Source organism: Hermetia illucens, chromosome 4 (genome assembly GCF_905115235.1).
Source record: "Hermetia illucens chromosome 4, iHerIll2.2.curated.20191125, whole genome shotgun sequence".
NCBI lineage: Eukaryota > Metazoa > Arthropoda > Insecta > Diptera > Stratiomyidae > Hermetia > Hermetia illucens.
The window spans coordinates 137524323-137552244 of NC_051852.1; positions in this window are offsets into that span (position 1 = coordinate 137524323).

Here is a 27922-nt window from a genome sequence, read left to right on the forward strand (position 1 = left end):
TCTAAAAAACCCAAATATCTTTTCTATTTTTTCTAATTCTTGAATGGAATTGTTAACATTTAAGTTCAAATAACAAAAAAAACAGTAATATGTACATCAAAATACTGGTGGGTAACGGTATATTGAATAGTTATTTAGAGTTAACACTATCTGACATTTTCCCAGGCTATAAATGAAATAATTTTAGATGATTTTCAGTCGAACGAGTTTCTACTTTCTGGTTCCGCAAGTATCTTATGAGTGTGTCTTACCTGTAAATGTTTTCTTAGATTCGCTGCAAGAATATCTAGGAAATAGATGGCGATTTATTAAAGTGTTTTGTTCGTGTTTTTATTTGATTTGGGTGATTGTGTTTTCGAAAGAACGAAGATAAATTTGATTTTCTGTTAAGATACTTTTCAGAAAATTTGTTTTTTAAAGATGGCTACAAAATTTTAGTTTTGTTTTGCTCCTATAACTACGTATCTAGTATATTTTCTAATTAATGATGCCACCCTTAAATTGGACATAAACAATTCAGTAATGCGCAGTTCATTCATATTACTATACGTCATAGGTGTGTTTATGACTAATATTATTTACAAAAATCAAGCGTTTACTGACTATACATACCATAAAGTTATTTTGCTCGAATACTCCTGATGCATAAATTTGATTATTCTAACGTGACGAAGAATAATGGTTAACTGCGTATCTACTATCTGGAGCTTTCGAAATTCTAGATGGAACCGTATCGTAAGGTTGATGAGTAAATTCAATGGAATGTATCAACAGCCAGTCAGTTGCACAACTATCTACTCGCAACACATCAAAACAAGAAGCCTTGAATTGAGTCGAAGTAACTTTTTTTAATTTCTATTCGAGTTTAGATGGTATTTTTGTATCTTCTAACAATTTAACGATTAAAAACCTGATTAAAATAACACGGAATCAAGAAATAAGTAAAAATAGGAAAAGCCAAAACTAAGCTTGCACATTATGGTTTTTGCTCCATCAAGTCTGCAGTCAAATTAAAGACAATTAATTTTATATTCAATTATCTAAAATGACTAAACACGATATCCAACTTCCCCTCTTTTAGAAATAATTGTCTTTTAACTTCTCTCGCTCCTTCTAGGTTTCTTGGAAAATGTTACCTGGAATATCTCTTCCTTTAGTCATTTTTTTTTGTGAATCTTCAACCCTATTGACCCTTAAGCTTCCTTCAACACTCGTATTTAATCAACTGGGTGCAGCTAACTCGTCTCGTCCTCCTTCACTTTTAACGTCAATTGGGTCCATCCAGCTTTCCTAGCTTCCCCTTTTTCTGGGTAAGCTTCGTCTTCCTGTAAATGCATCTCGACTTTATTATAGGCAGAGTGATAAATTTCATTGCCAGCTGCACCTTTGCTTTTGTTTTATCAGCTCCTTGTACATCGAGTCCTGACTGAATAACCTTGCTTCTTGTTGCGTGCAAAATCTCATCCCCATCTAGGTTTCAAAGAAAAAAGATTAAATTTTCTCAACACTCTTTTTTGAATTTTTATTTTTCCCTATCTATTTCCACGTCTTCTGAGGTGACACTATATCACTACGTTATATATATATCCTTTGTGCTTCGCCTAGTACACTTTAGGTATATTATATGGAAAAACAGTAGATGTCAGAACTGAGCTTACTCATTGGCAAAGCACTGAATAACGAGCAGCGGTCCTCAGCTAGAAAAGATTTCCCATAATAGAACTTCGAACAACTTCTCATGATACCGTGGTTTATACCTGAGTTTCTTAAACTGGCCGGATAGCGACTCTAAGGCTATGGAACAAGAACCCTAACGTATGCCAATTTTCACTGCAACTTCTTCTCTTTCGTGAGCATTCTAATATGCTTTTTGATGCAGGCAGTAATGGCTTGTATTGGGAATACCATTAACCAGTATAGTAGTAATAGGATAGACCCAAATGAAACCCTCAAAAAATAGTTCCCTGATCGACTATTGGAATTGAACCGACCGAACGAACCCATAGTCAAATCCAAGAAGCTTGCCTATCCTTGGAAGGCTACATCGAGTCTTCTGAAAAATGATAGACCGACTTGATCATCCACGACGGGAGTCGAAGCTATTGGAAACCCGTGAAGAACCGATGTGGTCTGCTTTTCGCATCTACGCTTCAACTTTATAAATTTCAATTCTAGGTTTAAAAATATGAAAATCAAGATAATTGGTTAGTACAACTTACACTTCATGATATCGACTCACCAAGTTAGAAACAACTGCTAGGGCGGAATCAAGCTATGACATGAGCTTGAAGCTCTCTGCCTTATAGAATCGTTGCCATAGATGCGGGGCGTCTTGAGTTTTCAAATTATAATGTGAGAGCTGACGGAGCGAAGAAAATTATTGCCATCTTACAACCTAACTCCTTGGATTAGGCTGTATGGTGACGTCTTATCGAAATGATTGATATTTTGCTGAATTTTCGTCAACTATACATATCAAGAAGACCAATTCTCCCTCCGTTAGATGCAACAATATTGGGCCCTTCGAAAGCAAGTTTCCAGCTTCGCACAGCTGCCAAAGCAAAAACCTAAAAGTATTTAAGTTCCTTCGTAAAAATGCGAAAGTGTCAATATTTTCAAAGTTATACTTACCGATGATGTTATCTATATCCTTTTTGAGTTATTATTCTAGCCTTATTTTCGTTAGTTCTTGGGTCACCTTCTACCACCTTATTACTATGCCTTCCCAGAATTTTCGACGTATTGAGAAGAGATCGCAATACACTATCAACGTCAGCTGGGTACGCTACTGACTGGTTGAACTTAAATAATAAGAAACGGTGGGCGTAAAGATTAATATTCTTTACTAAAGGTATTTTGGTGAGCCTTTGTAGAGAGTGGAAAGAACTGTATTTTGAAAGAATATATTCCTATGTTGGAAGCATGTTGGCCTCTTTAACGCTTATATGATATATCGAATGTTCAAATGTCTTTTCTGAGAAATGGAGACCATAAGCATGTTGCTATATCCAAAAAAGAGCTTCAACCCCAAATGTCAATGGTAGAGCACCTAGCCCTACCTAGTAGACCGTAACTTTGTGGCAAGCTTATTGAGCTGTATATTACCTAATTATCTTTAGTAGGCACTTATACCCTGGGCTACCTTTCGTTTTTTGGTAATTTTCCTTTTCTTTTTACAGAATGGTCTACCCTTATACCCTAAGTATGGTAGGCTAGGATTGGTCTACCTTTATTCCCTAAGTATGGTACGCTAAACGTCTATCTGTCTACCTATCACACAGAAGTTAATACCTACAGACCTGGAAAGGTTGAACCTGCGAACCCGTATGCATGAAATGAATAGCAGCGTTCCACATTGACTTAGGGGAGAGGGAGGGTAATCATACAGGCAAAATCGGGTGTACACTTTTTCCACGGAATATAGTAATGTATCAAATGGGGGTGGGGGAGGTGTCACATGAAAATTTGCGATTACTATTTTTCGAAACATGTTTCAGTTTTGGCATTAGTTGGGGAAGATTACACCAACTAACTAACTAACTGCTCACCTGACAAATCTGAAGAAAATCATGATGATGCCTCCATATGGTATCTAGGCTTCAAAGTTATCTATTTACATAGAATGTCAGTATCACGTTGAATTGAATATTCTGACTAACTGTTGCAGATAAATACGAGTTTTATACAAATGGAACCATATATTATTCAAATATTCATGGAATGGCTGTGAGGTGAGTGAACCTTTGTCAGTTGAACTCCAGTTTGGTCAACTAGTGTATGCGCCTGAGGAATGTGCTCCATTGCTTTATAAACCCTTTAAATAACACGAAGGTAATCTCGTCGAATCATTCGAATTTCACATCTTCTGCATGCATTTTATTGCTGATAACACGGTGCCTACTTCCACCACTTCTACCACTGATATGAACATCAAGCGTACACTCGCCTTAGAATTCGCAGGACGCTGATGGGGGTTTTCCTTTTCTTACTTTTTGCCTCTTCTGTAGGCGAACAAATTAGGATATTCGATTAGGACGCGGATAGGACAAAGGTTGACGCTGCTCTGCAATATTTTCGCATATTCATTTATGCCTTACGACTGGGCCAAGTTTTTTTTAGGACCATTTAAATTTTTAATATCTATGCCTTGCACGGGCAGGCTTGTATTGAGCTCATTTTCTGCATCTGAAGTAAGACGATGATTATGGCTGAAGCCTTTCAAATTTCGACTTAGTATGTACCGCATTGATGTCCGCCTGACCGTGAAGGTCCACCCGCAAATTCTCAAGCTCCATCGAAATGCTCCGTCGACAAGTGCTTGCACGCCTCTGTGCTAGCTAAGCTCGGGAATGTGGGGAAGGGGGTCCTTTGAACACTTCAATCCCTCATGTGTCAATTTGCCAAGATTCACTTGTCTTTACCGCTGCGTGGGTCCGCACCAGATAAAAAATTACTCAAACAAACGCGAGAATTCGTGTGCACTAACGATATACCGCGAACTGAAACTGGAAGTGAAAATAATAATAAACAAGTCGGGAAACCGGAAGCTAGACGCTTCAGGTATGAAAGGTTTTGTGTATTTCTTTTATAAAGAGATTTGGGTGTGCAATTGTCCCATTAGCATGTAGCACGTAAAATATGCATATATTATGTGAAAATAGCCACTTTCAAGTGATATTGACATTCATAGTCTAGAATTTGCAGAGGAGCGCAGATTTGACCTAGTATAACTTTGTTAGTAATAGTGCGATTTTTACCAGATTTGGCAGGATCATGATCTATACTGTAGCCTACATTGCTGCAAAATTTTGTGATTCTAGGGTGAACTTAAGGGGGTTTTCCTGTCAATTACTAAAAATTATAGTAATATACTATTATTAACTTTATTTGAACAGGTATCGATATGGAGGGTATTTCGGAGCCTAGGCACCATATAGTGGCAGCCCCCTGATTTCTTCCAGATTTTTCGGTTGTGTAGTTCCTGAGAATGGGTTCGTTAAAAAAATGACCACTTTCAACCCCCCGCACTCCCCACCTTTTCAACAAAAGTCAAAACTAAGACCGGCTTCGAAAAATACTAACCCTAGACCTTTAATTTGATACCCCACACGACTATATTTGATGAAAAAAAAATTTACACCCCCCCTTTGCATGTATGGGGACCCCCCCCCTTAAATTCGTCGTAAGAGGATGTAACTCACTATATGCGTGAGCGTTCACAGTTCCCACCTTTCTACCAAATTTGGTGTCAATCGCTATAACCGTCTCTAAGAAAAATGAGTGTGACGGACAGACAGACAGACAGACAGTAAACCGATTTTAATAAGGTTTTGTTTTACAAACAAAACCTTAAAAAGGCGGCTCGACCGCACGCGTGGAACCGTAAATCTCCGGACTCAAGTGCCGCGATCGAAAGGGAGGATCCACGACGTATCACATCCACGATTATTGTTCCTCCTTCCTCAAGTTTTCTCACCTTTCTTGAAATCCTCAGGCCATTATTCTGGAGGATGTCCATTTTCTATAGGAATTTTGCGTGATTAGAGAGCAGTAGGGAAAAAGGAGGTCCTTAAATTAAAGGGAATCTGCCTCGAGTTCATTTGAACTTCTTTTATATACCATATGAAAACGAAAAGGATCAATACAAGCAAACCAAACCGCAAAGTAACATACAGGAAAATAAACCAAGAAGAAAAATAAAGGAATAAAGAAATTGTGAACAGGAATAAACACAAAAGTATAAAAAAATAAATATGAAACTAAAACAAATAAATATGCAATATAAATTAAAAATAGGACCAGGTAAAAAAATCCCATTCGTAACAAAAAATCAAGACCCCCTTCTCCTTGAAGGCTCTCTTTCGAGAGCCGGTTCACAACGGAGTATGTTATTTTGTTTCTTTTTTGTTAATTAAAAAACCAAAGTCAAAGTAAATGCTCCTTAAAAAACAAAGTTAACTAGATTTTTATTCTTCCTTTTGAATTGATTTTTCCGATCTCTCCAATAGCTTCTCGCACCCTAATCTTTTGCAATTGAACGCACTCCCCGGTCAAAAATTATCGTGATTGTAACTGATGCGGGATGCGGTACTGATTAGCTTATCCTAGATTATCCTAGATTGAATTCAAATACTAGTCAAAGCACAGATTCCTTAAGCTCCAAGTTAAAATCTAGCTTTACTACTTTCTACTTGTTCACTTGGATAATTTCACTAATGTTTTGTTACTTTCCCTTTGATTTCGGAAGGGGCGAACCGCACAACAAAAATTAAACACACACACTTATGCCCAAAAATGTCCACGCCCATTATCCAAGAGACGTATTCCTCGACGCGTCTACTTTTCCGTGCTTTTATTTTCAAGCCGAAATTAAACACCCCATTCGAACTCGAAAATTTCTGATTTTCTCTCCCTTCAAGTCAACATAGCAGCCTTTTTCGCAACCAACCTCCTCCTCTAGCAAAACCGACCTCCCTCCCGTCTCCTGCTCACCAGCTGGCTCTGCCATCAACCGGTCCCGGCCCCGTTCATAATGACTCCGCTAACAGAACATTGAACTTAGAAGTTCAAGTTCGATAACAACAACACCCTCATGCATCGCTCAGAACAAAAGAGAGCCTGCACCCAACAACACGGCGATCCCTTCGCTTTTCCGGAACAATCCCTACAGTTTCTACAAATTCCGTATATCCTGAGAATCGCGGGAAATCGGAAGCTTCCCGATGAACTGGGTTGGATAGACATAAGGATTTCCAGGAAGAGCACTCGTCCTTGAGTTGAATTTTGTAGAGGCATTGGCAACTTGCCCCATCGCAAGACTAAAATACTGGAAGCTCTATCAACAGAGAAGAACCTGGTTTCTATTTTCAATCCTTGTGCATAAATCACTGCAGCATGCAGAATTACGAATTAAGTCGCCATTTCATCTAATAAACTATAGGCAGCCTTAACCGAAAATGTATTATGGGTACGAAAGACCCTTCCAGAAAACTACAGATATATCAGGTGTCGTATCGAGATCAAGTGACAGACAGGACATTTAACGCGTAGTACAACGCTAAACTGAACTCAAAATCAAGCAATGCTTAAAGAAGGAAAATAAGCGCAACTATCATTCCTCTTTGACGCTTAAATGCTATAGAATCAAGAAATACCTTCCCCAGTCTAAAATGTTATGCGAGTCGTGCTCACTGGATAGTCTGCATTTGGGAATGGTTGACTGTATTTGAGCGGAGTCCCAGTGACACCTGGTTGTCTCAACCATAGGCTCCACCTTACCCTATTACGGGGGGCTATAGCAAAGCAGATTTACTAACGACTATACTCGTGTTAATGAATGGAACCAACAAAAGTGTATAGAAAAATAACAGCGAAAGTACGTTTGAAGTCGACACATTAGATGTCAGGAAGGAAACAAACATCAGTTGCTCAGACGCTAAATAATACCTGCACTATCTGGAGGAGGGCGTGGTAGCGGAAGAGGCCCTTCGGAAGGCTCAGGATAGACCTAAGCCTTCAACACCGGCACCGAAGAAGAGAGGAGCAACGGAGATCAGCCCACATTAAGGGAATGTTCCAAAGGAACCAAAAAGCACTGTTAATGAGCATTAACTGGATTCTGGCTCAGTATGTAACCTGAGCAGTTCCTGTGGGACTTCCAACTCAAGTAGAGAACGTTTCGACCGATAATCAGCTGGCAAAAAAGCTATGTGTATTTAGTGCTTGAACATTCGACATTAATTTTATTATAAGGGAATTGACGGTTTTATCCGGAGCAGAAGCAACTCATCAGATCCATCCTGTCTCACCTTCGGCCTGAGGACAGCGAAAGTGGTTTGTAAATGATAGTTGCTTAACCTACTTGTATATATTCATAACAACATAAATATGACTTATATCGAGGATTGAAAACCGCCTGGTTCAAGATTAAGATTAAGATTAAGCAAAATTAAGATAAGATTAAGATTAAGCAAAATTTATTTAAATATCCAAGGAGATCTGAATTCCAATTAACTAGGGACCGGACCAACTGAAGAGATTCTTGTAAAGTTCCCATAAAGTTCAAGTTCTCTATAGATACCAACTGTTCCAGGTTCCATTCGAATAGTCCGTTCTTCGTTATCAGATTCATGCTATTCATTCAATCCTTTCCTGGTTGCTGAATAAGTTGAACTGGGGAAAGATGCGAGCATTTTGAGTAAGCCAGTTTTTGGCGCGACAATGACACTTATGATTCTCACCCACCTGCCGATTATCCACGACCTGATTGGGAAGCTGTGTGTGTTATGCCAAATATAGTTTTGAAAGAAAAGATTGCTTCGGCATACGGATCAGATATCTCTGGTTAAAAAAAAGTGGCATCCAATTGAAGATCTTTAAGATGAAACCTCTCGACTACATGATATAGAACAATTAAAAAGAGAGCAGACTTGGCAAGGCCTCTAGAAGATTTGGTCTAACATACTAAATATGTTCGACCAGATCTACAGTAATGCCTCGTAGGCGTGTTTCGTGGGGTATTCACATCGTTCTATTTTTTCGTCCTTTCTTCTTGGCCTCATTCTCCAATCAGAATATTTGGAAATATTTAGAAAGATCGAACGACCTTTAAAATAAATCCATGTTCAGTTTTTTTCTAATCTAACACCTGTAACTTCTCCGTAATTCCTACGTAAATAGCCATTCTCCTTTTTTCCATCAACTAACTGGCGAGGGCTATTTAAATTTAGCTAATTAAGTACAAAACCAGATAAATGGTTTCCTGAGCCTGAGGTCATTCTAATAACAAGTGGAATTCTTTAACGACAATATAAGCGAACTAGTTCCTAATTAACTGCGGCAAATCGCTGAGTAATATTTTTTTTAGTATCAATAACAAACGACAAGTGTACTTAGACAGATTGGCACCGACATACCGAAGATTTGACATTATTTTTACTAAATCCCTCTCTCAATTTTTTTATTTTATCATTTGGTATATGAGCAGATACCTAATTCTCTTGTATGACATATTTTAAAACGCCTAAAAAATTTTAATTTGAAATCTTAATTAATTGCATTCTACTGAGATTGTTCGATCAACTGGTTCTCTGGAATGCTGTTTTCTGGGGATTGTAATTCACCTGTCATGGGCTTGCATAACTTTGAAAGTGAATGTCATTGCTGCGCTCATTAGATAACCATGTCCTACCCAAAAGTGTAAGAACGCCATGGAAACGTTTTGAGATTCGTAATAACTCGGAAGTCAGGTTGCAAGCCTTAACAGATGTAGCTAGATACGTATGAGTATCTTTTATGCGCCAAAAATACTAGAACGTAACCTTCTTTAAGAAGCTAATTTCCAGCACCATGCTCCTCACTATCCTCAACTTTCTTGGAATTCAACCTCTGCAAAGCTTGAATTAACACCAACGGAATTGACGTCTGCGTTCATCCAATGTGCTCCATAACGACAAAACGAAGCAGTCCAGAATCCTTTCACGAATAAATCATCAATTAAAATTCTTAGCAGAACAATTGTTAGGTTGGAACCTAAACGAGGAATAGATGTAGGTATATAACCTTACAGCAAAGTATCAATGATTAAAAGTTGGGTACAATTAAGGAAAAGATTCAATTAAGAGAATAAAATTTCGTCTTAATTAAAACTGCTTTCTGAAATGTCATTTCTGCAGACTTTGCCTGAGCTAAATTTCAATTTCGTCTCTTGGAATTCTGGAAAGACCAGCAACAAGGGGACAAAGAAAAAGGAGTTGACGCCAGAATATTCCTTTCATTGAGTTCCTAATGTCGCCCGGATTATATACAGATTTGAGCAAACCCTCCCTGCGATTATGTTAATTTACGGCTCATGAATTTAGTTCTCGATTATAATTGGTATACTACATATCAGGGTTCGTTCACAAATCTATAAATACAAAAATATGAGAATACTTCCTGTGACTTTAAATCTAGTTCAATAATAATCGTTTTTCTCAAGATGACAGAAAAGTACTTCACGAGAAATTGAAAATCTTTGGACGTTTCAGGGATTAGCATTAATGCTTTTATCAAAGTATGGCGCAGAATAATAAAATCTTGGATAAAATTAATGACCACAGAAGCTGCAGTATTTGGAAGTACATTCAAATGATGAGACAGGGCTGGAGATCACGTAGGATATCAAAATGTGGATCATCAATCAAGCTCCTTTCCAATATACATATTTCCAGCAGGGATGAAATGCTCCTGGTCCTAGTCGCTGCTTGCATGGATTTGCTCTATTTTTGGCAAGTCTAATAGCTAAATGAAAGACATTTAAAGTACCATGAGCTGTTTAGCGAAAAGTCTTCTCAGGACAGTTTGTGTATATGATTACTTGTAATGAAAGTCAATAATTTTGCAAGGTGGTGTTTTTTGAAGGATGTTCTCTATTTATATTTTAAGTAGGACTCCCTAGTCCCAAATTGTGACTAATTCCCTGAACGAAAAATCGAAACAATGACGAATCTTCTCATGAAGAAACTGAATAAATGCGGGAGTAGAACCCACCAATCAAGTTAAAAACAGACAAGGTCCTTTTGTCTCAAGTTCTTCTGTCTTTATAACGAATATTCTATTTTTCTTTTTTGATCGTTTCTTGACTTTTTACGGTACGGAGATATAAAAATTTCAAACGGATAATCCCACTTCAACTTCATTGCCTACAGTAGGCCTCTGGACAAAAGCAGGTCTGCTTTGAATCCCGACCCAGTGAAATCTGATTTTCTCTTACAGGGCCACCATTTAGGTATTACTTTGGGGGAGTGGAATCGCTCTTGGTGCTTCGAATTTCTAGTTCTTTCGGAGTTCATTGCTCTTCTTCTTCTCTTTCAGTTTCAACTACTCTTCATGTTTTTTTATGGTATCTAAAATAACTCTTGGTCAGTTTTTTTCTGATTTGAAGACCTTTGTTGTATATTCTTCGGGCATACCGTCGCCTTCTGGAAGATCTCTGGGTCGTTTTGGAGCAATTGACCAACACATGCTCAGGATCGTCCGTCTGTCCTATGTAACCTTGCCCAACATAGTAGCTTGTTTCCACGGTCTTTGCTCAAGTCATTTCCCAATGTAAGAGGTCAGTTCGTCCATCAATTGTCTCTGCAGGAACTAAGAAAGGAAAACTATTTTCTGGTAAATCATAACGAATGGCTGGAGAAAAGTGGAAAATAATTAAATAATTGGAAAATTTCAAACAATGTTGGTCGCCAGTACTGCATTACGTTAGCTTTCATTTTGTGTGGTTAAATTTTGGGGATCTTAGTCCTGTTGCAAGTTTTGATACGCCAATCATAAGGCACGTGATTTTGGTTAATGACGTTTGAGTGGAAAAATTTCCACAGACCAAACCCACTTTCCCGAACGAAGCTTTATTGCTCCTTGCCTGTCGGCGGATACTACGGTTACATGGTTACATTTAAATGTTAAATTCACAGTAAAAATTAGTTAGTTTTTGATAGGAGCTTTTAGAACAGTAATTTTGGAATATGCAAAAATGAAGATACTGATTGATTACTGGATGAAGATTCTTGTCAAACTAAAACCGATCGGACAAACATGTTGGATGTTCATCAAACAACTATTGTCAAATTTACCGAAGTTACTGAAATACATTGCTTCACCGACAACAGAGGATATATAGCATAGAATTATATCACGAAATTTAAAAATGATCTACATGGAGTCGTACGTTGTAGGATAGTATGAATTAGGACCAAACATGGGCATCACAAATAGGAAGATCTCAGTAGCCGCTCCAAAGGAGCCCAATTAGCGGTATGGTGCGCCGCTTCGATGCCACAAACTGCTTGCACCGTAATGGCTGTGGTAAGGGAATGGAAACCAGAATCCACGGGACGGAGATCTTAGAGCCATGAACAGATAAACTGTTACCCCTTCGGAAATATTCACCCGGCAGAAATTCCTTGGATTACCACTTGTTCCAGTCCATATCCTCAGTTCTCAGTGGAGAAAGCTACAATACACAGTGCCCTGTGGACAGAATATATACATAGCAGTTTAGATAGCACTGTTCTAGCTAGGAATAATATCTAATTGCGTTTTGAATCTCGGTCATCTCAAGTTGGCATCAACCATCACCTCCAAGCATCATAAAAAAAAATCATCATCATTATAACGCACAATTCGGGAGCGTGTACTAAGCACATATTATGAGAACTGCCACCTACGCTCAATCCGTGCACTGATCATCTTGAAGCTACAGGTATGCAAGTATATGGCTAAAAAATGCGGAGCACAATGGCATGCAGGTGGTAACATTACTTGCAGGGCACGAAACCCAATTTCCCTCTCTGCGACCATTATCATTACGTTTTGAACCGTCTATATAACGAATTCCATAGTAGAGGCAAAATATCGAGCTTTATGGTAACCTCCCATCCTCCCTGCTGTCGCAAAGATAATAATGAATAATTTTGGTAAGCATCAAAGATCACCCCGAAAATCTAATTGACAGAAAGCAGGCTGATTTCAACTTAACATCCTCTTACAAGGACTTACACTATCAGCCTTCGAATCATTGTAAATCAACAGTATGTGGAGGCATATCCCTCTCCAAAATATATCACCGAGAACTTTTCTTCCTGTTATTGGCAGACTAAAGGCGATGGAGGAATTAAACATTTGGAAAGCTGGGTTAAGTCACTGAATTACTCCGCTTCACGATTCTAGGTTCAACCCCTTATACTTCTTATAAAAAGCTAGTTTCATTCGGCGTGGAAAACAAAAATGAGGTCAACGGTAATCCCACCTGGGTATATTCGTCTCAGTTTTCACCTGGGTCCCCAAGGATTATGTCATTTTTATTAAACAACTCGACTATGCTGATAACATCTGCTTGTTCTAACTTCAGGTCATGGACCTTGGCCGATTGTAATGGATTGAATTTGGAAAGGGAAGCAAGCAGAGCCAGAGTGTATTTGTTGAAAATTAGGATAGCAATGAATAAAGGCACAACACAGGGTAGCAACTGTTAACATCTGGAGTTGAGGGAATATCCGTGAATTTTGTCTTTAAATTGCATTGTGCGTGTTTTAGTGTAATTCAAGCCCAATGCTTGCAGTCCCCAGTCCGTCTTTAATATCTTGGCGAAAACATGTTCGAAGTGTTTCATAGTTATGGGTGAATTTCACAGACAGTGGTGAGTTTTGACAGAATCACAAGAGTTTCAGATGAGTAACTAGACTTCGCCCAATAAAAATAAGATAAAGCTTGACTTCTGAGGTCTTTTCATGGGAATATAATATTTTTGAAAAAGAAAGCTTCGTGAATTTCAGCGTTGATCCAGATGTAATAAGATCTCAGGCACCTGTCTACCGACTGTGAAATAAACTTGCACCAAACTCGCTTGCCAACGGAAATTCCAAGTGAAATTTAGCTTTCACAAAATGGTCATAGGATCAAGATATTTATCCTATCGGCGAACTTGCATAGGTCAACTAAGTACGAGAATCGAGAACACTTACGGAGCTAGGGACGGGCATGGAAAGAAAAAAGGTTTATTGCAATCTCATCACTAGATGCTGAGGATATTATGGTTAATTGCTGGAAATAGAATAGTTTCCAAGGAGTTCGAAATTTGACATTAGATCGTCCTCCAAGCCTTTCATAAAAGTTGATTCAATCTGACGAATAAAAGCAGACTGACAAAAATTAGCCAGCTTAATTGTCGGATCTCGTACATTTGAATAAATATAATTAATAGGTACGGTAGTATCTCATAGTTGAATCACACGGAAGAGGCGATATTTCTTAGCTTTTTGTTGAACGATTCAACGAAGATAACAGATGGCCAAAAGAGTTAATGCAGTCGCCCGACTTTGAAACATGGCTGGTTCTTTGTTTTATGCAAAAATCCTCCAGTGCTCCATCCGGACTTCTCTATCCTTCGATTGCCCGTTTGGAACTTTAGCTTAGCGAGCACACTGCCTACACTGGTCCTTTTAGCCCAAGGCCGTTAGCTCTTTGCACCTTATAACGAAGCGCTATTAAGTTCGATTGAATCTTCTGATCATAGCCGGCCGGGGGCCTCATTATAGACTTAGTTTCAAAAGTATACCAGGATTATTTCATTTATGATCAAGGTAAATTCGTGAACGTATTTTAATTCGAAGATCATTACTTCGGTATTACTTTCAATATGAAACTTGCAAACTTTGGGAAATTCATTGTAAATATGTTAATTTATCGGAAGTGAAAAAGAGTTGGTTGTAGGCCTTATAACAGGGGTCGTAAGAGTGAAACAATATTTTTTAAAACAACGTTTCTTAGTACTAAATTTGGACATGGAGCTTAACCTAATAAAATTTCATTATATTGTTGATTATAGATAAATGGATACCAGAAGAAAAGTTTACAAAAACCACCAATTGCTATTGTCGATAAAGCATCGTAAGAGTTTTATGTGAAAAGTGGAACAGATTTGGTACTTTTTGCTTCCAGGGTCGCTGAGGAAAGATGCGTTCCTCCGTTGTTGTCATTTTCAAATAGATTCTTAGAGTATAGTCAAAAGCGGCATTCGGTACCGCCATCGTCACTAGTACTAGAAAAGACTATGTGATGTATAGAATGATATGTTACACATCGACTCGGTAATGCTTAGTGATGTTTTGTAATGTTATATCACATCTGCACGGATGTTTAAACACATTACATATCACAAGAGTAATTCAATCATCCATTCTGTATTGGATGATGATGTTGTTATCGCAAGTAATGTTTGGTGATGATTGTGCTCGGTAATATCATATTACACTTTGAGTTGGTATATCTTATTTTTGTTTGCAATGGTTTGTGATATGGCAAATGGGATTTGTGGAACAAGTAAGACTTTTTGCTGTAGAAAATTGGTGGATCTGACATTCCAAAGAGGGCCCGATAAGCTCAGAGCGAATTAGTTTTGGTTAGTCAAGACGATTGAAGTAACGTTTCCAGTCAATTGTTGTGAGTCGATATTTGATGCCAAAAGCGGAGTTTCAAATATTTTCTTTCTTGTTCCTCGAAGATTGCATATAAATGCCCTTATTTGTGCTATTAGCTGTTAATCAGGGATGACGCGGAGTCGTACTTTCACTATTGTGTAATTTTGGATGATATGACTGAAGTTTTAGCAATTGTTAGACTTTGTTGTCAGCTGAAATTTCTCTGCCAAAATAATAAATAAATAAAGGGATTTGTAGCTTCGATATTCGAAGTCAATAGACATAGCTGTGAATAAGGACTTGAGTCAGATTAGGCTAATAATTATCGGCGGCTCAATTGAGTAGCAATCTCGCCTTTAGGCATACCGTCATGATCTCAACTTAGACTCCACTAACGCTTCCATTGTTTCTAGCACTACACTCCTTCGAAACTTTTGGCCATGCCTTTTCCGATGGATGAATTTTGTATTCGCATGAAGGTAACTATTAATAGTGCCGAAAACCATTTCATTGGGAGCCTCGAACTTATCTTGTTAGAAACTTTACCTTTCAAGCTTGCAGAGTTTACTCAAAACTAAGCAGCGACGGATTATCTAATTTACTACCTATAAGACATGAAAATCACGGTCACTGATGTTATTTCTCCAAAGTTTGCGCAAACGTAAATGGAAATCCTTATGGTATTTGTTTTCAAATTATCATCAAGCTTATTACGCCATGGCTATTTCGTTCGGTCTTTGATCTTTTCCATTCGTCTTCAGTACTTAGATCAATCCTGGATAGTGAGGTTTTGTTAGCACGAATTACATGATTATACCATCAAAGACTCCACTTACAATTCTCTACGAGAGGTTAAACTCTATACTGATTGCGAATGTCCTCATCTCGGATGTGATTTTGGTGTGACACGCCATTAATCCAACCAAACATTTTTGTGGCGCAAGATGACGTTTGGTAGTCGACAAGCACTTAGAACCATAAAAGGCAATAAAGCAAACGTCACTGTGCTAGATTTTGGATATGAAACGTTTGTTGATGCGTCGCTCACAAAAACTGATTCTACTTTTGGACAGATAGGTCGAGATTAGCTAGTTGCGAGACGCTACGAAAACGTCATCTACATAAAGCAAGTGTAAGGCGCTGGAATTTCCGTGTGACTGTATCCATGACAAGGAGAGGAGTTTCAGCTAAAATAAGGCTTCTGTTTGTGCTCATGATTTTCAATGATCTCTTGATAATTCTCCTCCGCAACAACCTCAGAAAACTTAGGGTATTCTAGTTATGCTTTACAATTAAGAATATCCCTTCTTTTTGGTACTGAGTCGGTATGTATTAGAGACAATTTTTGGTGCTAGTAGAATACCCTCAATTTTTAGGCTAATCTCTGCTCCCGTTACTACAAATTCTTTGCTCCTGTGTTACTTCGGTATGACCTAAGGTGCAAATTGTGTCACTATAAACCACGTATGCATTTAGTTACTTAACTGATGATTGATAGTCACGCCTCTATCTCTACTTCCTATTCCCATGCCGCATCTTACAAACCAATACATAAGTTATTGGTCTTTTGGAGGTCAGGCAACTGAACGTAACTTATTCAATTAAGCCCAATCAAAGCCGTTGTGAGTCACACTCAAACCTGACTTGAATCTAGAAAAACTGATGCAATTCAGCTACATCTCAAAAGTGTTCCAAGAACTCTTGGAGATCATAAATCTGATTGGGTTTTCACGGATCCAAACTAAATGGCACTCATGCACAATCACCAGATAAGCTATATTTTCCACTATTGTCTTATACTGAACATCTGAGTGATATCATCACCTAATTCAGAAATTTGAAGTAACTCCAAAGCATTCTCCTTCCTAGAAACTTTACGAGTCATCTTCCTAAATGTAATCAAAAGTTAATACTATAAGTGAATAGAAAACGTGCCACCAATTTGATCATAGTGAATAAGTGGATCATTTGTTTTGTGTTACCAAATATTCTAGACGCAGCAATGACGTAATCGAGTGATCAAAAGTCATTCTCGCTTAAAAAAAAATTAAGTATTTTATTACCTTCTGCCATGTATTCACTGGACTATCTGGCAGGATTGGCTGGTCCAAGTTATTGGAGCGAAAAATTAACAACTTATTCTTCTGTTCTGATCGAACTTAATAAAACCAAAAAATCTTTTTCATAGACATGCGTATGTTGTATCTAAGATAGGAAAAATGGAAATGTTATTGTTTTTTGGTATGCGTCAAGCATTTTTTACTCCGAGCAGAAATTATTCAATTAATGTTTAGTTTTCAGTAAAAAATCAATTGAATTTGATTGAATCTGGGGAGTCATTTTGTTTTATTGCGACAAACTACTATGCTTGCGATTGTTGACTTAGGAAGCTGTAGAAAGCCGAGAATTTGGCACTTGTGAGACTACTACTGACTAGATAACAAGTTTAATTTAAATTCACTTCTCTTTTTAAAGTCCGCATTCCATAAATTTACACCTGCTAAAGATATTATATTACTAAATCTGCCGAAATTTTATGATGTTTCAGCCAAACGATATCATCACGCATGGCTTACATTTTGAAAAATCGGAGTCTGACCTCCCCCATTCCGCCCTACTCGTGCACGTACTGATTTCTAAAAATCAAATCTCTCCGCCAGTTTACCAAACAATTAAGATTCAAATGATAAATTCCTAATTCTAATTTATAAATCAGACGCCGTCCGACTCCTCATTGAATGTTTGTTTTGGCGATTAACTCGCCATGAAAATTGTTTCACATCGAGGAGGAAACACAGAGCTACAATCGAACTGGATCAAAGTGATAATGTTGAATTTATGTATGTATGTTAAATGGTTTGATACACAGAACACTGGATCTGTTCCACTTTCAAATTCAGATGACGATAAGATACGCGACACCAGTAATCATCCGTATCTATGCATCGTCCATGTGCGTATTGAATATTTATTACTCGTGATCGCAAATGTGCATATAAAGCTGAGGAGTACTATCAATTGTCGCTTTTTAGATCATCAGTTTGTAATCATGAATTCTGATGACTATTCGAGTGTTAGTGGTTTTGAAGGTTGAATAGGATAAATTTTGAATAATTTCGTTTTTATTCATTTTCTCAGTTGAGGAAAAGTTCCGGTTTTCAAAAGAAGTCACTGCGGAAGAAACACAAAATGATACTGGATGCCTTCATATATAAAATTCTTACAAAAGAAGTGCATCCTCTCCTTTCCCAAAAGATGTGTTTCTTCATGAATGCGGTCGCCAAATCAATCCATCTCCGAAGAGGGCCGTGGAATAATCCCGACACTTCAGGTACTCCCGTGAAATCCCCAGGACCTTCACTAATAACTTCGGTGGGGTATTCCAAAGTTACCTTCATTGCTGATCCCAAGAACTTAAACCTTGCACTTAGATTGATATCAATAAGTTGATTTGGAATTCACTGCTTCATGGAAACTTCGACGTGCTACCAGGCTTAAGTTGGGTTTCACTCCATAATCAGTGTTATGAAGGCAGTGTTACGATGTTCCAGGATACTCCAATATATTCCAATAGGAGATATTAGCGATTCTGGTGGTCAGCTGATGATGATCCGAACCCCAACGGTAACATAATCATTCGGGCCAATAGTGAAACCCCCATTAAACGTTTGTACTCAGTGGCGACATCTTCTAGATTCGAGGGACACGCCAGAGTGGCACTACACACTCTGGCTAATGCGTTCATGGAAATCCTTTTGTGCGTTCCCAATCATGTAAACATATGTTAGAAAGGATTTGTCAGGCCAGCTGTGCGAAGTCACGGAAAACCGACCTCTCCTCCAACAGGACCCCATCATGAGAGCTTTTTGGCTAGACACCCGCAAACGTTTGCAAGATTATTGTGATTTACAGGGGGCACAGACTATGCCGCCGGACTGAGCGTATCCTTTATATGGATAATCGAAATCCCGGAGAGGAATGAGGAATCCTCAGACACTTCCTTTGTAATTGCCCAAACTGAGCTAGTGCCTGGCTGCCGAGACTAGGTAGACGATTTTTAGTGATCTCAAAGAGACCTCCGATTGGAGGGTAGAAGAGCATATTACTTTGGTGAACACTACGGCTACTTCTGAAAACCTGAGTCAGCTACATCTTATTCCACTTGTCCTTCCGCCAATAGTCACGATACTACCAGTTTGTGGCATCAAACTTACTTATTGGGCTCTCCGTAACAGCCACTTATGCCCACCTATCTAGAGTAGTACCTAGACTAAAGGCCCGTAATCTACATTTGATATTTCTGAACTTCTCTGAACATTCCCATACTTCTCATTCTTCTTGGTAATGTAAGAGACCCAATGTACCGTCCATAAATCTAACCAACCAAAATTTTCAGCAAATTCCTGCTTGTAGCGAACCTTACTATTTTCAGCTGAAACAAGTAAGACTTTACGCAGGATTTACAATTATTTTTTCCAAGTGACCAAAATACATGTCACAGATTGGTAGTCGGGATGGAAACTGCTGACTGCTTAGTTAGTTGCTTGGTATATGTGTCAGAAATGCTTGTGCAACATCAGTCAGTACAACTACGCCATGCAACTGACATGCATTACATGCAGTAAGTCCTTCTTTTTGATAGTTGTATGATGACCACATCTTTTTCGATGTAGCATAATTAATCGAAACGTCTCACCATAGGGTCGAAGCTCCTACTGTACAAGACTATGATTTTGCCAGTCCTCATGTATTCCTCGGAAACTTGGGTTCTTAGCAAGACAAATTGCGAACTCTTGGCCGCGTTCGAGAGAAGAATCCTCCGAAGAATTTTTGGCCCCCTACATGAGGATGGACGATTCCGTAGCCTACACAATGATGAAATCTATGAGCGATACCATGACCGTCCGGTTGTGGATAAAATCCGACTCAATAGGTTACGGTGGGCGGGTCACTTAATACGTATGAATTGGTGGACTTCGGCGCAAAACCGGGATGTCTGGAGTTCCTTACTAAAGCAGGCGGATACCGGTTGTTGCGCCGTTGATGATGATGATAATTAATCAATCGTTGCCACCTAGCATTTCTTGTAGTAAGGGAATGCAAATTTCACTCTTTATAGAACTAAGCAATGTTCTGATCTTTGGTCTCTCAGCAATTGACATGTTCCTTAGAACGCCAATTGCTTGAAAAGTTCGACCTGCGGAGATTACCCAACTCTGAGTAAAGCACTCCTCTGACCCTGCCATCCATTTTAAGGCCATCGGTAAAAAAAAGCAATGTTAAAATCTACTATGATTTCATCGTTCTTCTAGTTCCCTCCAATTTAAACTTTCGTTGTGAAGTTTTGGTAAGGCTGACTCCCCTTCCGGTATAGTCTGCTGGGATGGTCGTCAGTTCTGTGGGCAGTAATTCAGAATATTACTGTACCCACAAAATTGAGCTGCTCAGTACCGAGATTCCCATATCGGATAATATGGTATCCGATAAGGAGGAACACTCGTGATATCAACATGGTGCTCTCTGCAATCTACAGATCTAAGCCGTAAATAGGATGTGACGTGCCATGGGTGGGTACATCCAGACAATCGTCTTTGTTGCTAGCCCCAATTCTGAATTTAAAGTAATTTTGCATGTATAGCATGCTAAACTGGCTTTCTTGATTCGCAGGGCGATGATTTGTTTCCAACTGAATTTACTTACGCCAAGATACTTTGCGCTAGTGGGCAGTGTAAAACCTCTGGGATAGGCTGAAGTCCTGCACTTTGGATTTCGTGGTGAACAGCCTCATTTCCATTTTACCTAGATTAACACTTATTCTGCAGTTCGCATATACAAAAAGGAACAATACCTTCCATAGACAGAGGATTACTTGTTATTCATCACTCGTTTAGAAGGGAACAACAAAATGATGAACTTGGGTGCCCCACATGATACAATTGCGTGTGGCAGCCGTGGAATGGCCGGGATAAACGCGATGGTGGGAATCACTAGATAAGATATTTCCAGCTAACTGAACTCGGTTACGTTATACATGCTGCCTTTGGTGGAGAACTTGGAGGGGTTTAATGGGTACTGATAACATCTGCTTGCATTGTTACGGTCATGAAACTTGGCTTGGCTGAAATGGAATACATTGAGAAAGGGCGAAACCCCCATTATATGTTATGCTATGTTATACAATGAAACCTACTATCCGAGGCTGGCCAGCGAATCTGTCGTCTTCAAGCTATGAGGTCCAGAACAGCGGAGGACGAGTGAAAGCTTCTCGGAAGGTCATAGGGGAAACTGAAACGGGTTACTAGAAACCCACAGTGACGGCGCTCGGATATGGTTAAGCGTTGAAATTTGGCTAACAGGATCTAGTTTATAAGTCAACTACTTTGAGAAGTACGTCTTCCGAATAAGGTCGTTCATGCTATTTTTTGAACACTTATGTTCTTCTTTCTGAAATTTATCCAAATGTATATCATTGGCTGGCGAAATCACATTTCGTTGACTCCATCATAAAGAAATAATCAAATTTGACAAAGATCGCTTGTATGCACATGTTTCTCGCTCTCTAGATTTTTACAGCCTTTTGATTATGGAAATCACACTCTACTTCCATTCGAACTCATGAATATCCTTTATCCGATCTCTTTTATCTGCCGAAATTGTAATAATCACATTTCTCATAGTTCAATTCTCAGCCATTTGTTAATTAAGCCGTACCGAATCCAATCGTTATTCATTTGTTTATCACGACCATTTTTTTCAAAAGCGACTGGATTTATGTATTTAATTATGAAATTTGGGTGGCTTATAGTTAACACTTCCCGTCTGATGAAGATTAAATATGTAGATACGATATATTGTGAATCGACAAAGATAATGAAAATGTTCATTTATCGTGTGGTGTGTCGCGTCTTTTGAACTAGGTCTAATTTAAATTTTGCGATATGTTTGGTCACCCATAAAATTACAGGTCAGTTTCAATCCTCGGTTCCCCATATCATCATTATCAACGGGACGCAGCAAGCGGTATCCTGTGTAAGCCTGCCTTAGTAGGGAACTCCAAACATTCAGGTTTGTACCTAGGACCACCAATTTCATATCCCTACAAGTTGTTTGGCGTTGTGGCCCACGGCATCGTTTCGTCTGAGGTAGGGCCTGCCAAGTCTTCTATTTCTATCTTCGATATTCCCTTATACACTTGCCGGTCTGGATTATCCTCACCTTTACGGACTAAGTGGCCCGCCCAACGGAACCTGTTGAGCTGGACTTCATCCACAACCAGGCAGTCGTGATACCGGCTATAAATTTTGGCATTATTTAGGCTACGGAATCGTAATCCTGTAGGGGAACCATCATTCTTCGGAGGTTTCTTCTCCCGAACGCGGCTAAGAGATCACAATTTTTATAACCCTAATCCTAGTCTTCAAGAAATACATGAGAAGCAGCATCATTACTTCTATAGTACAGTTTACCTTATGGCGAAGTAGACGGTTTTTTGTAAGCTGAAAGCTGCAATCTTTTGACTGCCAAAAACCTTTCGCGAATTTCGTCGGCATAACTGTAATCGGTTGCGATTTTCGACGCTAGGCGGGAGCGATTTCAAAGTTGTATTCTCCTATCTTTCCTATCTTTGTCAATTGAAAAGTTCTTGTACATCTTGTTTTTCCCATAATGTCGATATCGTCAGCCTAAGCCAATAATTTGGTAGTCACCCATATACCGATTCGAAAATATCCTCCCACAGATTTCTGTATTTTCCCAGTGTTTGGGATTTTATTCCTTTCTTTCCAAAAGAGACGTGGGGGTTCTGGTTTCACCAGCTCTTTCCTTTTCCGTTTGTAACTTTTCCTTTATATAAGGCAAGTTGTGCCGTTTGAAAAGTCCTTCGCAATTGAGGATCATTTAGAATACTGACGTTAAAATCGGTCCTCGGTTATTGTCGATAAAGCAATTTCTCTGAACTAAAATTTTTGGACTAATTAATCCGTCAATATTGTCAACCGTGTCTTCTTCTTTAGCCTTTGTCCCGTTCGATAACCGTATTGGCTTATCTGAATCGGGCTCGTCACGTCAATCAAATCTCGGTCGTAAACTTAGTTGGGATGGAGTGGAATCGGCGTCTACGTGTGTAAAACTATCACTGTTTCATTCGGCCTTTGGGTCGCTTTCCATCGACCTGGGTATTCAGGCTCAGCTTCCCATCTTTTCTTAAACCACCAGGATAAAATTAAGATCCTACCGTAATTAAAGTATTACGTTTATGAGTTTACATTGGTAATGTAGCCAGAAGCGGATTATATTGCGCGTAGAATATTGTCTCCAACCTGCGGAGGTTTGCTTATGCAACTGAATAGAAGATACCTTACTGTTGACACGCGATGCCACGAGGTTATAAAACATAGTTACTTAATTACAATAATGAAGACCTCTGAGTTGGTTTTGTGGTCCCACAAAAAATCTACACAATGAATATCCCCGATTACGTAGCTAGCCTTCACCTATATTATTTCTGACTCCTTTCTAGGCTTGGCACACCATGGTTCTACTAACCCCTATCTGACTTATTGAGCGTACTTTTGTAGACAATTTTCTCTACTGGAGGAGACAACACTTAGTCTTTGAAAGTTTTTATGGGAGATTCTTAAGCAATCTATCTTCCTCTGCTGCGTTGTGCACATCCTCCTTACCGGGACGGCGAGGGGGTGTGGGCAACATTAAATGCTAAAAGCAAGCATCTTTGAGGTTTCCACACATTAGCCTTTGGAGTGGCAAATCTGGTTAATTTCATAGTTGGAAGAATTCTATGAAGAAAGCGAAAAGGTGGTGGTTAGCAGTTTGAGCCTTGCTAATCGACCAAGACGTTCAGTTGAAAATAAGAGGTCGGCGGCGGTTGACTTCTTCAGTTTCTTCGAAAGTTTTCAATTTTACAAGAGCATTGGTCGTCCCTGAAATGCAGATTTAGAAAAAAAAAATTAACTACTATTGAATGACATCATATATCCATCCCTTCACACCTTTCTGTGCTTTCTTAATCCGGTACTACTCTACTTGAATTGACCACGTCTGATGGTTTGTCCTGATTTTCGCTGTTTCATAAGACGCGATTATGGGGAAGAGCATGCAAGGGACCAAATTCCACTGATCCACAAACTAGGGACTTCACAGTACTCCCGGCTCGCGACTCGCGTAAATATAGAAATGTGCTTATGCATTCCAGACTTCGTACAAGACTCTGGACCTTTTTAGTATCTTCTATCACAAGTCACAGAAGCAGTCTCCTCTCATCCCGATTGCTCTGCCATTGAAGTCCTTTCCTGGTCTTTGAAATTTTAAATTTACCGTTTTATTCCACATTGCTATATATGTGTCTCCGGTTTAGTCCCTTGTGGAGTATAGGGAATTGCCACAGCCGTGAATTTGCTTCAGTTTCGTTATTATCACACTTAATACTATGCAAGTTATACGCTTGCAGCTGCTGGACACCATAAATACCGTAAACCGGGATTCATTACCGGGATAGTGGGATCAAAGGACTACCGCGCAACTAACTCGATTATTACACCGACACAAGGACTTGATGAATCGTAATTACCTAGAGCGCTAAGCTACCGCAACAGAAGATCACGGTTCAAATCTCACTGGTGTTAGAGGGATTTGTATCATGACTGGATCGGGGATACTGGCCAATTCAGCTGTGAAAGGGAACCTAAGTCACATGAGTGGGGGGAGCCCGCGAGTGCTATGCTGACCACACTGTCTCCTACAGCACCAGTACGGTCAACGAATTGCTCGAAGGCGCCTCGAAATCTATTATACATCCAAATTGTATCAATTTATTATAATTACCTAAAATCCACGTAATTGTCCAAACGATAATGCATAGCATAACAACAACAAAATGTATGAAAATATTTCTATTCATAGCAACAGAAGAATTAATGTACTTTGGACGGAGATAAATGTATAGAAATATTTTCCAATCTGTAAAGTGAAATTAGTAGAAGTAATTTTGAAAGTTGGGTCCAGGAAGATTTTTGAAGAGCTATAAACTTGACAAAGCCGAAATTATAAAAATATTATGTCGTAGGGACGTACCAAAAAGTGATTTGAAAAACTCTCGAATTCTACGATTCTACGATCCAGGCGAGTTGAGATTCACAAACTTTTCATTACTAAATGAAATTAAAAAGCATTTGTCAGTTCAATTTATTTTATTATGTAATACCATATTTAAAACAAGTTATTCCATTGTCCAATCTGCTGCTCGAGTTCTCCCACGTTGAAAATATTGTTCTTCCAAAACATTTTATTTTCTAGAATCGTGCATCTCTCTGCAAAACTCTGTTATCTCAAGAAAAGAATCCGCAGTTTCTTTTAATTGTTTATACAAGTTATCTTGAATTTCTGAATGAATTTTTATTTTTTTTTTTTTTGTTTTCATCAATTGGGACTAGGTCAGCCAACTGTACTTTATTCTCATATTGGTTTTACCCGTGACGTCATCATTTGGTTTCTTTTTTGCAACTAAAGAAAATGTATTTAGTTTTGAAAATAGCAAAGCAAGGCAGTACCAGAAACTTGATAATCAACAACATTATCGTAAAATAAGTCGAAAATAAGAACCAGGCAAGCGAGATATCAACCTTTCAATTATCATGGCTATCTTGGGTAAACAGTGTACACAGAGCGTTTAAGAATGCTTAGGATGAAATTTCTCATCTTCACTATCATCATCGACAGCGCAACAGCCGGTATCTGGTCGGGGCTTGTCTTAGTAAGCAACTCCAGATATCCCGATTTGGCGCTGAGGTCCACCAATTTCATACCCCGAAAAACTGTCTGGCATCCTGGCCTACGCCATCGTCCCATCTCAGGCAGGGTCTGCCACATCTTTTTCTACCGATATTGCCCTTATATGCTTCCCGGGATGGATCATCCTCACCCATACGGATTAGGTGACCCGCCCACCGCAACCTGTTAAGCTGGATTTGGTATCCCTCAGAAATTTTGGAGTTATCCATCCACAGGCAGGGGAACAAAAATTCTTCGTTCGCGAATTTCACCGTGATAGCTGTTATCGGTTGTGATTTTCGACCCTAGGTAGGAGAAATTTCAACAATTTCAAAGTTATATTCTTCTATCTCTATTGTTGTCAGTTGACCAGTGCTTATACACCTTGGGTCGTTCTTCCCATAATGTCGATATCGTCAGATTAGGCCAATAACTTCGTGATCTTCCATATACGGATTAAAAAAATATCTTCCCACTAATTTCTGTGTCTCCCCAGTACTTGGGGCCTTATCTTTATTCTTCCTTATCCAAAAGAGATGTGTCGCTTCTGGTTTCGCCAGCTCCTTCTATTTTCCGGTTTTGCTATCTGCCTATTTTGTAACATATATGCTCCAGGATAAGCTGGAAAGCTTTGGAGCCAGTCCATCACCTTACTGAAACCTACAGTTCAGTTGAGTCATTCTAATTTTCTCATTTGGAAAGCACTCGGAATTATTTATGGTATATTTCCAGTATTTCCCGAAAAAATACTTGATTGTTACAATCTTCACTAATATTCACCAATTATATGTATATCCAGTGGAAGATCCCTGCCTTCATTTCATGGTTTTGGACAGTGCTTTGTAATTTATACCCAACAGCGAACTTTTTCAATAGTTGTCAGATCTGAGTTTGTTACTTTTCTTTTATATAAGACAAGTTTCGCCGTTTGGCAAACCGTCCGTAATTGAGGATCTTGAGAATTATGGAATAATAAAACGATTAAATCGCTACTCGGCTATTGTCGACAGGGCCAGTTCTCTGAACTAACATTTGTGGAGTACCTAAGTGACAAACAGATACCTATACGTATCAACCGTTTATGGGCTGTTTTCCATAGAATTGGATGTTCAGACTAATCCTCTTTTTTCTTAAACCACCAATGCTCATTTTTTGAATCTTTGTTTGATATACTCTTAAGCAACATACACTTCCAATGATATCTTCTTTTCTGCTGTGTTGTGCACATAGGGTTGTAGAAGAGTTAGATATCCATTGAAGTTCGGTCAATCAGTAAAATAACCAACAAAAATCTATACGCTAGAGGTGACTTGGCATACTTTTAACTCCATTGAGGTCTCAATAATACCTTTTCAGCTAACAAAACTTTGCAGTTGGTACAATTCCCTCTTTATATGGTCACCATGGATTGATTTGAACCTTATCAATCTCACCAACTTGTACTATCCTAATCTACTTGAATTGGTCACGTCAGGTATATCTTAACTTTTGACGCTTCATAATTTAAGACTGGGAGGAAGAGCATGCAACGAATACAGTTCAGCTGATTCATAGACCAGAGACCTCATAGTGCTCCTGGTTCTTTATTCCAGAGCCCAAACAGTCGCTGCCACTCCTGCATTTCTATAACAGACAAAAGCCATCTAGTTTTGAATTGTGCTGTAGCGATGAATCTATTCTGTGGAAATTTGAATTTCTATCCGGTTTTAGAAAAATCTACACCAAATTCCGCAACGAACCTACCTCGGAGAGCGGAACTCGTAGAAGCACAGGAAATTAGCTTATGTATACCAGACTTGTGTACACAATTCTTGACCTATTCAATGTCTTCTCCCACAAATCACAGAAGCAGCCTATAAAAAATGTTCAACAGATCCTATCCTCCTGTACGTATTATCATATCTCCTGTTCACTTCTTCGTGGAGTGTTGGGTACAGTCAAAATAATTTTTTTACAATGGGGCTATGCTTCAATTTCATTATTCTCACATTTAATGCCATGCAAGTTACCAGCCTATAGCAGCGGAACACCACAAAGGTGAACACCGAAACTCATGACAAACAGGGATTCTAATCAGGCGTATTCGAATCGAGAGGCTGACAGCTATCTCAACAACTGCACCGATACGGCGACTTCATGATTGATCAGAAATATTCAGAGCACCAAGCTGTCGTAACCAA